The sequence below is a fragment of the Scyliorhinus canicula genome, chromosome 15 (genome assembly GCF_902713615.1).
Source record: "Scyliorhinus canicula chromosome 15, sScyCan1.1, whole genome shotgun sequence".
Classification (NCBI taxonomy): domain Eukaryota; kingdom Metazoa; phylum Chordata; class Chondrichthyes; order Carcharhiniformes; family Scyliorhinidae; genus Scyliorhinus; species Scyliorhinus canicula.
In genome coordinates this window covers 144,051,352-144,062,514 of record NC_052160.1, presented here as the reverse complement: position 1 = coordinate 144,062,514, position 11,163 = coordinate 144,051,352, and the positions used below count along the sequence as shown (strand labels likewise).

The window sequence follows — 11,163 nt, the reverse complement described above, 5'->3', positions numbered from 1 at the left end:
ACTGTGCTGTGTGCTAACTGTGGCTGTGTGCTAACTGTGCTGTGTGCTAACTGTGCTGTGTGCTAACTGTGCTAACTGTGCTAACTGTGCTAACTGTGCTGTGTGCTAACTGTGCTAACTGTGCTAACTGTGCTGTGTGCTAACTGTGCTAACTGTGCTAACTCTGCTAACTGTGCTGTGTGCTAACTGTGCTGTGTGCTAACTGTGCTAACTGTGCTGTGTGCTAACTGTGCTGTGTGCTAACTGTGCTAACTGTGCTAACTGTGCTGTGTGCTAACTGTGCTGTGTGCTAACGTGCTAACTGTGCTAACTGTGCTGGTGCTAACTGTGTTGTGTGCTAATAAGTGCTAACTGTGCTGTGTGCTAACTGTGCTGTGTGCTAACTGTGCTAACTGTGTTGTGTGCTAACTGTGCTAACTGTGCTGTGTGCTAACTGTGCTGTGTGCTAACTGTGCTAACTGTGCTGTGTGCTAACTGTGCTGTGTGCTAACTGTGCTGTGTGCTAACTGTGCTAACTGTGCTGTGTGCTAACTGTGCTGTGTGCTAACTGTGCTGTGTGCTAACTGTGCTGTGTGTGCTGCTAAGGTGCTAACTGTGCTAACTGTGCTAACTGTGCTGTGTGCTAACTGTGCTGTGTGCTAACTGTGCTGTGTGCTAACTGTGCTGCGTGTGCTACTGTGCTAACTGTGCTAACTGTGCTAACTGTGCTGTGTGCTAACTGTGCTGTGTGCTAACTGTGCTAACTGTGCTAACTGTGCTAACTGTGCTGTGTGCTAACTGTGCTAACTGTGCTGTGTGCTAACTGTGCTAACTGTGCTAACTGTGCTAAACTGTGCTGTGTGCTAACTGTGCTGTGTGCTAACTGTGCTAACTGTGCTGTGTGCTAACTGTGCTGTGTGCTAACTGTGCTGTGTGCTAACTGTGCTAACTGTGCTAACTGTGCTAACTGTGCTGTGTGCTAACTGTGCTGTGTGCTAACTGTGCTAACTGTGCTAACTGTGCTGTGTGCTAACTGTGCTGTGTGCTAACTGTGCTAACTGTTCTGTGCTAACTGTGCTGTGTGCTAACTGTGCTAACTGTGCTAACTGTGCTGTGTGCTAACTGTGCTAACTGTGCTAACTGTGCTGTGTGCTAACTGTGCTGTGCGCTAACTGTTCTAACTGTGCTAACTGTGCTGTGTGCTAACTGTGCTAACTGTGCTGTGTACTAACTGTGCTAACTGTGCTGTGTGCCAACTGTGCTGTGTGCTAACTGTGCTGTGTGCTAACTGTGCGCTGTGCTACTGTTGCTAACTGTGCTAACTGTGCTGTGTGCTAACTGTGCTGTGTGCTAACTGTGCTGTGTGCTAACTGTGCTAACTGTGCTAACTGTGCTGTGTGCTAACTGTGCTGTGTGCTAACTGTGCTGTGTGCTAACTGTGCTAACTGTGCTGTGTGCTAACTGTGCTAACTGTGCTGTGTGCTAACTGTGCTAACTGTGCTGTGTGCTAACTGTGCTGTGTGCTAACTGTGCTAACTGTGCTGTGTGCTAACTGTGCTAACTGTGCTAACTGTGCTGTGTGTTAACTGTGCTAACTGTGCTGTGTGCTAACTGTGCTAACTGTGCTGTGTGCTGACTGTGCTGTGTGCTAACTGTGCTAACTGTGCTAACTGTGCTGTGTGCTAACTGTGCTGTGTGCTAACTGTGCTGTGTGCTAACTGTGCTGTGTGCTAACTGTGCTAACTGTGCTGTGTGCTAACTGTGCTGTGTGCTAACTGTGCTGTGTGCTAACTGTGCTAACTGTGCTGTGTGCTAACTGTGCTAACTGTGCTGTGTGCTAACTGTGCTGTGTGCTAACTCTACTAACTGTGCTGTGTGCTAACTGTGCTGTGTGCTAACTGTGCTAACTGTGCTGTGTGCTAACTGTGCTAACTGTGCTGTGTGCTAACTGTGCTGTGTGCTAACTCTGCTAACTGTGCTAACTGTGCTGTGTGCTAACTGTGCTAACTGTGCTGTGTGCTAACTGTGCTGTGTGCTAACTGTGCTGTGTGCTAACTGTGCTTACTGTGCTGTGTGCTAACTGTGCTGTGTGCTAACTGTGCTGTGTGCTAACTGTGCTAACTGTGCTGTGTGCTAACTGTGCTGTGTGCTAACTGTGCTAACTGTGCTAACTGTGCTGTGTGCTAACTGTGCTAACTGTGCTGTGTGCTAACTGTGCTAACTGTGCTAACTGTGCTGTGTGCTAACTGTGCTAACTGTGCTATGTGCTAACTGTGCTGTGTGCTAACTGTGCTAACTGTGCTGTGTGCTAACTGTGATAACTGCTGTGTGCTAACTGTGCTAACTGTGCTGTGTGCTAACTGTGCTAACTGTGCTGTGTGCTAACTGTGCTGTGTGCTAACTGTGCTGTGTGCTAACTGTGCTAACTGTGCTGTGTGCTAACTGTGCTAACTGTGCTGTGTGCTAACTGTGCTGTGTGCTAACTGTGCTGTGTGCTAACTGTGCTGTGTGCTAACTGTGCTGTGTGCTAACTGTGCTAACTGTGCTGTGTGCTAACTGTGCTAACTGTGCTAACTGTGCTGTGTGCTAACTGTGCTAACTGTGCTGTGTGCTAACTGTGCTAACTGTGCTGTGTGCTAACTGTGCTGTGTGCTAACTGTGCTAACTGTGCTAACTGTGCTGTGTGCTAACTGTGCTAACTGTGCTAACTGTGCTGTGTGCTAACTGTGCTGTGTGCTAACTGTGCTAACTGTGCTAACTGTGCTAACTGTGCTGTGTGCTAACTGTGCTAACTGTGCTGTGTGCTAACTGTGCTAGCTGTGCTGTGTGCTAACTGTGCTAACTGTGCTGTGTGCTAACTGTGCTGTGTGCTAACTGTGCTAACTGTGCTGTGTGCTAACTGTGCTAACTGTGCTGTGTGCTAACTGTGCTAACTGTGCTGTGTGCTAACTGTGCTGTGTGCTAACTGTGCTAACTGTGCTGTGTGCTAACTGTGCTGTGTGCTAACTGTGCTAACTGTGCTAACTGTGCTGTGTGCTAACTGTGCTGTGTGCTAACTGTGCTAACTGTGCTAACTGTGCTGTGTGCTAACTGTGCTGTGTGCTAACTGTGCTAACTGTGCTAACTGTGCTGTGTGCTAACTGTGCTAACTGTGCTGTGTGCTAACTGTGCTAACTGTGCTAACTGTGCTAACTGTGCTAACTGTGCTGTGTGCTAACTGTGCTGTGTGCTAACTGTGCTAACTGTGCTGTGTGCTAACTGTGCTGTGTGCTAACTGTGCTAACTGTGCTAACTGTGCTGTGTGCTAACTGTGCTAACTGTGCTAACTGTGCTGTGTGCTAACTGTGCTGTGTGCTAACTGGTGCTAACTGTGCTGGTGTGCTAACTGTGCTGTGTGCTAACTGTGCTAACTGTGCTAACTGTGCTGTGTGCTAACTGTGCTGTGTGCTAACTGTGCTAACTGTGCTGTGTGCTAACTGTGCTGTGTGCTAACTGTGCTAACTGTGCTGTGTGCTAACTGTGCTAACTGTGCTGTGTGCTAACTGTGCTGTGTGCTAACTGTGCTGTGTGCTAACTGTGCTGTGTGCTAACTGTGCTAACTGTGCTAACTGTGCTGTGTGCTAACTGTGCTAACTGTGCTGTGTGCTAACTGTGCTGTGTGCTAACTGTGCTAACTGTGCTAACTGTGCTGTGTGCTAACTGTGCTGTGTGCTAACTGTGCTGTGTGCTAACTGTGCTGTGTGCTAACTGTGCTAACTGTGCTGTGTGCTAACTGTGCTAACTGTGCTAACTGTGCTGTGTGCTAACTGTGCTGTGTGCTAACTGTGCTGTGTGCTAACTGTGCTAACTGTGCTGTGTGCTAACTGTGCTGTGTGCTAACTGTGCTAACTGTGCTAACTGTGCTGTGTGCTAACTGTGCTGTGTGCTAACTGTGCTGTGTGCTAACTGTGCTAACTGTGCTAACTGTGTGCTAACTGTGCTAACTGTGCTGTGTGCTAACTGTGCTGTGTGCTAACTGTGCTAACTGTGCTGTGTGCTAACTGCTGTGTGCTAACTGTGCTGTGTGCTAACTGTGCTAACTGTGCTGTGTGCTAACTGTGCTGTGTGCTGACTCTGCTGTGTGCTAACTGTGCTAACTGTGCTAACTGTGCTGTGTGCTAACTGTGCTAACTGTGCTAACTGTGCTGTGTGCTAACTGTGCTAACTGTGCTGTGTGCTAACTGTGCTGTGTGCTAACTGTGCTAACTGTGCTAACTGTGCTGTGTGCTAACTGTGCTAATTGTGCTGTGTGCTAACTGTGCTGTGTGCTAACTGTGCTAACTGTGCTGTGTGCTAACTGTGCTAACTGTGCTAACTGTGCTGTGTGCTAACTGTGCTAACTGTGCTGTGTGCTAACTGTGCTGTGTGCTAACTGTGCTAACTGTGCTAACTGTTCTGTGTGCTAACTGTGCTGTGTGCTAACTGTGCTGTGTGCTAACTGTGCTAACTGTGCTGTGTGCTAACTGTGCTAACTGTGCTGTGTGCTAACTGTGCTGTGTGCTAACTGTGTTAACTGTGCTGTGTGCTAACTGTGCTAACTGTGCTGTGTGCTAACTGTGCTGTGTGCTAACTGTGCTAACTGTGCTGTGTGCTAACTGTGCTAACTGTGCTAACTGTGCTAACTGTGCTGTGTGCTAACTGTGCTAACTGTGCTGTGTGCTAACTGTGCTGTGTGCTAACTGTGCTGTGTGCTAACTGTGCTAACTGTGCTAACTGTGCTAACTGTGCTGTGTGCTAACTGTGCTAACTGTGCTAACTGTGCTGTGTGCTAACTGTGCTGTGTGCTAACTGTGCTAACTGTGCTAACTGTGCTGTGTGCTAACTGTGCTAACTGTGCTGTGTGCTAACTGTGCTAACTGTGCTAACTGTGCTGTGTGCTAACTGTGCTGTGTGCTAACTGTGCTGTGTGCTAACTGTGCTGTGTGCTAACTGTGCTAACTGTGCTAACTGTGCTGTGTGCTAACTGTGCTAACTGTGCTGTGTGCTAACTGTGCTAACTGTGCTAACTGTGCTGTGTGCTAACTGTGCTGTGTGCTAACTGTGCTGTGTGCTAACTGTGCTAACTGTGCTGTGTGCTAACTGTGCTAACTGTGCTGTGTGCTAACTGTGCTAACTGTGCTGTGTGCTAACTGTGCTGTGTGCTAACTGTGCTAACTGTGCTAACTGTGCTGTGTGCTAACTGTGCTAACTGTGCTGTGTGCTAACTGTGCTGTGTGCTAACTGTGCTATCTGTGCTAACTGTGCTGTGTGCTAACTGTGCTAACTGTGCTAACTGTGCTGTGTGCTAACTGTGCTGTGTGCTAACTGTGCTAACTGTGCTGTGTGCTAACTGTGCTAACTGTGCTGTGTGCTAACTGTGCTAACTGTGCTAACTGTGCTGTGTGCTAACTGTGCTGTGTGCTAACTGTGCTGTGTGCTAACTGTGCTAACGGTGCTGTGTGCTAACTGTGCTAACTGTGCTAACTGTGCTGTGTGCTAACTGTGCTGTGTGCTAACTGTGCTGTGTGCTAACTGTGCTAACTGTGCTGTGTGCTAACTGTGCTGTGTGCTAACTGTGCTAACTGTGCTGTGTGCTAACTGTGCTGTGTGCTAACTGTGCTAACTGTGCTGTGTGCTGACTGTGCTGTGTGCTAACTGTGCTAACTGTGCTGTGTGCTAACTGTGCTAACTGTGCTGTGTGCTAACTGTGCTCTGTGCTAACTGTGCTGTGTGCTAATTGTGCTGTGTGCTAACTGTGCTGTGTGCTAACTGTGCTAACTGTGCTAACTGTGCTGTGTGCTAACTGTGTTAACTGTGCTGTGTGCTAACTGTGCTGTGTGCTAACTGTGCTGTGTGCTAACTGTGTTAACTGTGCTGTGTGCTAACTGTGCTGTGTGCTAACTGTGCTGTGTGCTAACTGTGTTAACTGTGCTGTGTGCTAACTGTGCTAACTGTGCTAACTGTTCTGTGTGCTAACTGTGCTAACTGTGCTGTGTGCTAACTGTGCTGTGTGCTAACTGTGCTGTGTGCTAACTGTGCTAACTGTGCTGTGTGCTAACTGTGCTGTGTGCTAACTGTGCTAACTGTGCTAACTGTGCTGTGTGCTAACTGTGCTAACTGTGCTGTGTGCTAACTGTGCTAACTGTGCTGTGTGCTAACTGTGCTAACTGTGCTAACTGTGCTGTGTGCTAACTGTGCTGTGTGCTAACTGTGCTAACTGTGCTGTGTGCTAACTGTGCTGTGTGCTAACTGTGCTGTGTGCTAACTGTGCTGTGTGCTAACTGTGCTAACTGTGCTAACTGTGCTGTGTGCTAACTGTGCTGTGTGCTAACTGTGCTGTGTGCTAACTGTGCTGTGTGCTAACTGTGCTGTGTGCTAACTGTGCTGTGTGCTAACTGTGCTAACTGTGCTAACTGTGCTGTGTGCTAACTGTGCTGTGTGCTAACTGTGCTGTGTGCTAACTGTGCTGTGTGCTAACTGTGCTAACTCTGCTAACTGTGCTGTGTGCTAACTGTGCTAACTGTGCTGTGTGCTAACTGTGCTGTGTGCTAACTGTGCTGTGTGCTAACTGTGCTAACTGTGCTGTGTACTAACTGTGCTAACTGTGCTGTGTGCTAACTGTGCTAACTGTGCTGTGTGCTAACTGTGCTGTGTGCTAACTGTGCTGTGTGCTAACTGTGCTGTGTGCTAACTGTGCTAACTGTGCTGTGTGCTAACTGTGCTACCTGTGCTGTGTGCTAACTGTGCTGTGTGCTAACTGTGCTGTGTGCTAACTGTGCTGTGTGCTAACTGTGCTGTGTGCTAACTGTGCTAACTGTGCTGTGTGCTAACTGTGCTGTGTGCTAACTGTGCTGTGTGCTAACTGTGCTAACTGTGCTGTGTGCTAACTGTGCTGTGTGCTAACTGTGCTGTGTGCTAACTGTGCTAACTGTGCTTTGTGCTAACTGTGCTAACTGTGCTGTGTGCTAACTGTGCTGTGGTGCTAACTGTGCTGTGTGCTAACTGTGCTAACTGTGCTGTGTGCTAACTGTGCTGTGTGCTAACTGTGCTGTGTGCTAACTGTGCTAACTGTGCTGTGTGCTAACTGTGCTAACTGTGCTAACTGTGCTGTGTGCTAACTGTGCTGTGTGCTAACTGCTAACTGTGCTGTGTGCTAACTGTGCTAACTGTGCTGTGTGCTAACTGTGCTGTGTGCTAACTGTGCTGTGTGCTAACTGTGCTGTGTGCTAACTGTGCTAACTGTGCTGTGTGCTAACTGTGCTGTGTGCTAACTGTGCTGTGTGCTAACTGCTGTGTGCTAACTGTGCTAACTGTGCTGTGTGCTAACTGTGCTAACTGTGCTAACTGTGCTGTGTGCTAACTGTGCTAACTGTGCTGTGTGCTAACTGTGCTAACTGTGCTAACTGTGCTAACTGTGCTGTGTGCTAACTGTGCTAACTGTGCTGTGTGCTAACTGTGCTGTGTGCTAACTGTGCTGTGTGCTAACTGTGCTGTGTGCTAACTGTGCTAACTGTGCTGTGTGCTAACTGTGCTGTGTGCTAACTGTGCTGTGTGCTAACTGTGCTAACTGTGCTGTGTGCTAACTGTGCTAACTGTGCTGTGTGCTAACTGTGCTGTGTGCTAACTGTGCTGTGTGCTAACTGTGCTGTGTGCTAACTGTGCTAACTGTGCTGTGTGCTAACTGTGCTGTGTGCTAACTGTGCTGTGTGCTAACTGTGCTGTGTGCTAACTGTGCTGTGTGCTAACTGTGCTAACTGTGCTAACTGTGCTGTGTGCTAACTGTGCTGTGTGCTAACTGTGCTAACTGTGCTAACTGTGCTGTGTGCTAACTGTGCTAACTGTGCTGTGGTGCTAACTGTGCTAACTGTGCTGTGTGCTAACTGTGCTACCTGTGCTGTGTGCTAACTGTGCTGTGTGCTAACTGTGCTGTGTGCTAACTGTGCTGTGTGCTAACTGTGCTAACTGTGCTGTGTGCTAACTGTGCTGTGTGCTAACTGTGCTGTGTGCTAACTGTGCTAACTGTGCTGTGTGCTAACTGTGCTGTGGTGCTAACTGTGCTGTGTGCTAACTGTGCTAACTGTGCTGTGTGCTAACTGTGCTAACTGTGCTGTGTGCTAACTGTGCTGTGTGCTAACTGTGCTAACTGTGTTGTGGTGCTAACTGTGCTAACTGTGCTGTGTGCTAACTGTGCTACCTGTGCTGTGTGCTAACTGTGCTGTGTGCTAACTGTGCTGTGTGCTAACTGTGCTGTGTGCTAACTGTGCTAACTGTGCTGTGTGCTAACTGTGCTGTGTGCTAACTGTGCTGTGTGCTAACTGTGCTAACTGTGCTGTGTGCTAACTGTGCTGTGGTGCTAACTGTGCTGTGTGCTAACTGTGCTAACTGTGCTGTGTGCTAACTGTGCTAACTGTGCTAACTGTGCTGTGTGCTAACTGTGCTGTGTGCTAACTGCTAACTGTGCTGTGTGCTAACTGTGCTAACTGTGCTGTGTGCTAACTGTGCTGTGTGCTAACTGTGCTGTGTGCTAACTGTGCTAACTGTGCTGTGTGCTAACTGTGCTGTGTGCTAACTGTGCTAACTGTGCTGTGTGCTATCAGTTTAACCCATGAATGTGGTTATAGAAACTGAAACAGTGTAGTAAGCATGAGGCTGCAGACATTTGAAAAGCATTGTAATACAGCTCCTGTTCACTCAAACTGGTGAGTGCCACCTCTGCCTGTCTCCAAGACACAAAATATGATCAGTGACACTTCAGATAAACTATCCCTCCCCATCTTTCTCGTGTTTCCTGCAGCCTTTGACATGGTTGATGACACCTTCCTTCTCCTCCATCATCAAGCTGCCTGTGACTGCTCTCAGCTGATTCCATTCTGACCCACCTGATCATAACCAGAGCATGACTTGCAAAGCCATCCAGCTGCTACGCCGTTACCTTTACTGTCCCTCGGTCCCCTCTAATATCTCTCTACGTGCTGCTCCTCAGCGATATCATAAGAAATCACAACAAGGGACGGCACGGGGGTGCTGTGGTTAGCATTGCTGGCTCACAGCGCCGAGGACCCGGATTCAATCCCGGCCGAGTCACTGTCCATGTGGAGTTTGCACATTCTCCCCGTGTCTGCGTGGGTTTCACCCCCACATCCCAAAGATGTACAGGATAAACGGATTGGCCACGCTAAATTGCCTCTTAATTGGAAAAAAAAGACGTAGGGACTCTAAATGGAAAGAAAAGAAGGGCGTTGGTATGTTTCACGATGTTAAAGTTGCAATGTGAGTATAGGTGCTGTTGTTATGGAACAGGCACATTGGGGTGTACTGCCCTCCATGGTGAAGTATGGTAGAAGTGTTGCACAGATGAATAGTGCATGGAAATCCCTCATCTTGACTCATGTGGTCAGTTGCCTGAATTAGCTGTCTCAGATTTTACTGCCAGGTGAAGCTCACATTAAAGGCTGTGGATGTGTCACGTTCGTGACACGATTGCGATGAGCTGAGTGAGCAACTCCTGCAGTCGCTCTGCTGAAGAATATAGATCACTAAATACAATCACAAAGTGCAATGATTGGATTAATATCTGCAATAGAGCTGAGTTAAAAATCTGCGTTCGGCCCCTGTTTATTTTGGAAAGTGCTCTGATGACCAGTATTGACGGATTGCCACCAAAGATATTAACCAATATTTTAAACGCTGATTGTCCTGTTATGTAATGTTTAAAAAAAAATTCGAAGCAGGTTTAGTAGAAGAAAACTTTGTGCCCAAAATCTATCTTAAAAATCCTGAAATCTAATGTAATAAAAAAGGTAAGCCATTGAATTAACCTGGAGCAGTGTGTCCTTGTTATTCAGCTTTTTATTCAGGATTTCTTTGAACTGGCTAGGCATTGCTTTATGAACAGTCAGCATTTTAAGGATGCAACAAATGTTTTGAACTGTGCACCTACTTTTCTACACTTGATGGGTTAGCACACAGGCCATTGGGCAAAATAATCTAAAACCTTTTAACGATTTGAAAAAGTTCAATATTTTGCGAGAGCTTGTCACTTTGATCTGCTAGAACAGCACCGTCAATATTTTGTCTTCACCATTTAGATTTTCAATCAAGCTTTCATGTACTTACTTATTTTCCCTCCCTCCAATACTGGCGTAAAGATGTTTGTGTACATCGACAGCTTGAGTTCCAAAACCCTCGTAACAATCCACTTTCACATGTCACAATCAGAGCCATTATTGAGTCGTCTGCCTGGGTGGGGCGGGGGGGGGGGGGGGGGGGGGGGGGGAGGAGCAAGGGCTGGCGGGTAATGTCAGCTCTTTGGAAACCATTGGTCAGAAATTGGATAGTTTGGCACATTTTTGGGACATTCATACTTCAAACCATGCATTTGCACAACTTTGTGAGCAGATAGTTCTCCCATGTTTACTGAAACACAGACTCCGACTTAGGGAACCTGTAGCCATAACAACTAGGCTTGTTGGGTTTCTGTGCCACTAACTTGGAGAGATTCATAGCTCAAATAGTTAGTTGCAGTTGGTGAGCTACAGGAGGCCCACCATGGTCACAGAGTTAAAGCAGCCACTAAGACGGCACTGCTAACTATTTCCACTGCTTCACAATATTCATAATATCTTGCTTTTTGCTGGTTCCCATGCGCGTTGAAGTAAAAGGTGAAGTGCCGGCAGCGTGTCGGAGACACGTGCTATCAGTGCTGACGAGAAAAGAGCCTCCTGGCCAAAGAGGGAGGTTCTGCATCACACTCACTATTCTCCTGCCTAACTCCATTGCCATCAACTTCAGACTTCTTGGGAGCACACAGGAGACATGGATGTTTCTCAAATTAAAATTTAATTTTAGATACTTCACATTCCAATGATTTCACTTCATTCATGTGGGCATCATTGGTATTTGTTTGGACTAAATAGACTGGCGCGCCTCATAGGTGGCATTAAATGGTTACAGAGGAGTTAGGGACATTTATGAATGGTGGAAAAAACAATGTTGTGTTTCTTGTGTTCACTCTTTATTGAAGTTCATGTGAGTGTCCACTGTTGTACTCACCGCACTATGAACATGGCTGAACCTGCTGAGCTGGTCTAACCTTGTTTGTAAAGAATTAGATTTTCTTGGTTGACTGCTCCCATCATCCAACAATGCCCAAGCTCTTCCCACTTT

General features: G+C 47.3%; 1 protein-coding gene across 1 annotated transcript in view; it reads right to left on the bottom strand.

The window, feature by feature from the left end:
* The window catches only part of LOC119978666 (acidic mammalian chitinase-like), a 53,390-nt gene extending 43,239 nt beyond the window's left edge, over positions 1-10,151 (bottom strand). The window contains exon 1 of the mRNA XM_038820455.1: positions 10,114-10,151. The gene's annotated coding sequence lies outside the window, so the exon portion shown is untranslated. The remainder of the gene's footprint in view (positions 1-10,113) is intronic.
* Positions 10,152-11,163: the final 1,012 nt, after the last annotated feature.